Raw genomic sequence first — 3,262 nt, 5'->3', positions numbered from 1 at the left:
TTGACATATGTATAATTTATTATTATGCATTTTTATTTGATCGTGTCGATGTACACTTTATGTTTTTACAACACCGTCGTCGATGACATGGAGTCGACGGCACGATCTTTTGTCGTGCCGTTGCTTGTTTCTTTTTGAAACACCGTGTGTACGACGTTTTGAACTACGAATCGTACATATTCGGAAAAACAATAGCGTTACGCTGGCCCGCAGCGCCGGTCCTTGCGATCGAGTTTTTCACCTTTTTTGAACGAGAAAAAACCGAATTCGCTCGGGCATACGGCTGTTTCTTCGGGGTACCTAGATTTTTTGATTTTTTTTGTACTATCTCTCGATCTTTTCCAATGATGGAAAAAAGGAGGGACGCTTTCGGTTTTTCGACCGGATCGCGGAAAGTTGTGAACTCCACCGCGAAAGTCGAAAGACGTTAGAAGTCCTCTTTTTTCGGACACACGGAGAGGATGTAGCAGAGTAGTCGAGAAAGAAGAAAATCGCAGGTGTCGAATTAGGTTACGACTCCGTGGGTTTTAAATGATTTACGCCCGGCTACGGGACCGGCGAGAAACGCTCCCGATTTTACGATTCGCGTGAATGATGTTCGTCGTTAGACGCTTCAAAGAGTTTTTTGAAAGCGCCGTTAAACGAGCGATCACACACACATCACACCTTGCTTTTTTAATGTTTTTGGTAGATGTGGTAAAGTGATTTCGTTAGAAACGGTAAAATTCTCTTTACGGAGCGTACGACTGCACCATTTCAAAATTATATACACCGTCAATCGTCATTAAGTCACGATATAGAACGGTAAACTTGAGGATTTTATGTTAGACGCTCAGTCTGGCACGTCTATAGATTTTTTCGTCAAAATTCACGATCTGTCTTCGGTTTGGCGACGAAAAAATATAGAAAGAAAATTGAAACACGAACACAAAGACCGCCCGCGAAAATCTCTTTTCGCTTACGGCGGATACTAATTCGCTTTTTCATAACGAGTACGATGATGTAATGATGTGTTGATTCCGATCGATCAAAAACCGTCTCTTCGTCACACTTTTTAAAGTGCTTGACACACGCACACTAAATGAAAGACACAATAAAGGAAAACTACCGAAAATGTAGTTTATGAGAGAAAGCAGCATTATTTATTAAAATTATTGCTGAGAAAAAGGAAATTGGCAAATTCCTAATTAAAATCGTATCGAACATGTCCCATCTTCACACATACATGCTCGTACTTTGCGTGTAAAAGCGGAGACCGCGTGAAAAAGAAAAGTGCTTCTTTTTCGGTGCGCGGATACAAATTTGTGTTTGGGTTAATATTTTTTTTAATTTTTTTCGTACGCGTAAAACTGAGACCGACGATCGCGTTCCCTTTCAGACGAGAAAGTACGGACGAAAGACAATTAAGAGCGAGAATCATAAATATCCATACCACAACACCGAAATTTTAGACGTGGGCACGTTTCGGAACCACGAAGATCATTTTCGTTTCGGATGTACGCACGTACGCAAAAATTTTTGGCAAGACGTGTATAGACAGCTGGACGATCGGCATGATCGGGGTTCTTGTGGAACGAGCGTTTAAATTTTAAAAAGATTACCCTGAACGGTGGATCACTTGGCTCGTGGGTCGATGAAGAACGCAGCTAATTGCGCGTCAACTTGTGAACTGCAGGACACATGAACATCGACATTTCGAACGCACATTGCGGTCCTCGGATATAATGTTCCCGGACCACTCCTGGCTGAGGGTCGTGTCAATTTCAAAGACTGCTCGGTTTTCGTTTTCGGACGAAAACGTCGGAGCGTGTTGGATGTGTTGCGACGCGTCGAATAGGTACTCATTAATGTACGTGATCGTCACTTACGTCACGATATAACGACGCACGCCTCGAACGTGTGCCGAGACGTTTACTCGAGCGTGTTTTTTCGTCAAAAAGGACGGGACGGGTATGCTTTGTATTTTTTTTTTACAAAGTCCGTCGGACGTCCACCTTGCGAATCATAAATACGAAAGTGTTTACGTCGGCACATGTTCTTGCGTGGTGTGTCGTAGAATCGTGTGTTTGTGTGCGTTTCTCGTGCAGCGAGTAAATTTGCGCGACATCTTAAGACGCGAAAGCGACCAACTACTACTTGTTGTAGTTGTTGGCTGGTCTTTCGGCGTAGCACGTCCTATTTCTTCAACATGTCGTCATTTAAAAAAAAAAAATGGCGTTTTAAGGTTGAGAACGTTATAGACGGTCGTCGTGTCCGAGACGTGTAATGCAAATCGCGACAGACGTCAGATCGTAAGCGTTTCTGTAAACTTAGCCATTTTTAAAAAGAAAAATGACGAACACGTATAGCAAGGAATGGGAGACGTGTCGTGATCGTCGAAATGACCGAATGAAAAATTTTTATTTTTCATATGCGACCTCAGAGCAGGTGAGACTACCCGCTCGAATTTAAGCATATTACTAAGCGGAGGAAAAGAAACTAACTAGGATTCCCTCAGTAGCGGCGAGCGAACAGGGAGAAGCCCAGCACCGAATCCCGCGGCCGAAACCGGACGCCGGGAAATGTGGTGTTAGGGAGGATCCGTCATCCCGAGATCGTGCGGCGCGTCCAAGTCCATCTTGAACGGGGCCACAGCCCATAGAGGGTGCCAGGCCCGTAGCGACCGCTGCCGATAACGGGAGGATCTCTCCTCAGAGTCGGGTTGCTTGAGAGTGCAGCCCTAAGTGGGTGGTAAACTCCATCTAAGGCTAAATATGACCACGAGACCGATAGCGAAACAAGTACCGTGAGGGAAAGTTGAAAAGAACTTTGAAGAGAGAGTTCAATAGTACGTGAAACCGTTCAGGGGTAAACCTGAGAAACCCGAAAGGTCGAAAGGGGAGATTCAGCGTGACTCGATGGCGGCGCTGGACGATCGTGTGACAGATGGCGTACGCGTCGTTTGCACCTTTCGTTTTGTCGATCTGCCCGTCGAACGCGTGCACTTCTCCCCCTGTAGGACGTCGCGATCCGTTGAGTGCCGGTCTAAGGCCCGCGGTGGAGCTCGTTCGGACGGTTCGCCGTTCGCCGAATGAACCCGTGGTGTTTCCCGATCGGCTCGCTCGACGGTATACAGATGGCGCGGGGCCGCTACACAGTTAGCGTCCGACCTTCGGCAAGCGCGCCCGTCGTGATGGTGATCGGACCTGGTGCCGGTCCCGTCCCCGGGTGGCTGTTCGCTGAGGTGTTCTCGGACAGACCTCGTTGAAACGCCGATCTGCGA

General features: G+C 46.7%; 2 non-coding genes across 2 annotated transcripts in view; both read left to right on the top strand.

Moving 5' to 3' along the window:
* The first annotated feature begins 1,598 nt into the window (after positions 1–1,598).
* LOC148166740 (5.8S ribosomal RNA) lies at positions 1,599–1,755 on the top strand. Its single transcript, XR_015770970.1, has one exon. It is a non-coding gene; the product is annotated as a 5.8S ribosomal RNA (ribosomal RNA).
* Positions 1,756–2,413: 658 nt separating this feature from the next.
* Positions 2,414–3,262, top strand: part of LOC148166739 (large subunit ribosomal RNA) — a 4,046-nt gene continuing 3,197 nt past the window's right edge. The window contains exon 1 of the ribosomal RNA XR_015770968.1: positions 2,414–3,262. This exon is cut by the window's right edge and continues 3,197 nt beyond it. This is a non-coding gene — a ribosomal RNA (large subunit ribosomal RNA).

This window comes from Gnatocerus cornutus, unplaced genomic scaffold (genome assembly GCF_029298725.1).
Source record: "Gnatocerus cornutus isolate USDA-ARS CGAHR unplaced genomic scaffold, icGnaCorn1.1 Chromosome181, whole genome shotgun sequence".
Taxonomy (NCBI): Eukaryota; Metazoa; Arthropoda; class Insecta; order Coleoptera; family Tenebrionidae; genus Gnatocerus; species Gnatocerus cornutus.
The sequence above is the reverse complement of the archived record's forward strand: the minus strand, read 5'-3'. Positions and strand labels throughout refer to the sequence as shown.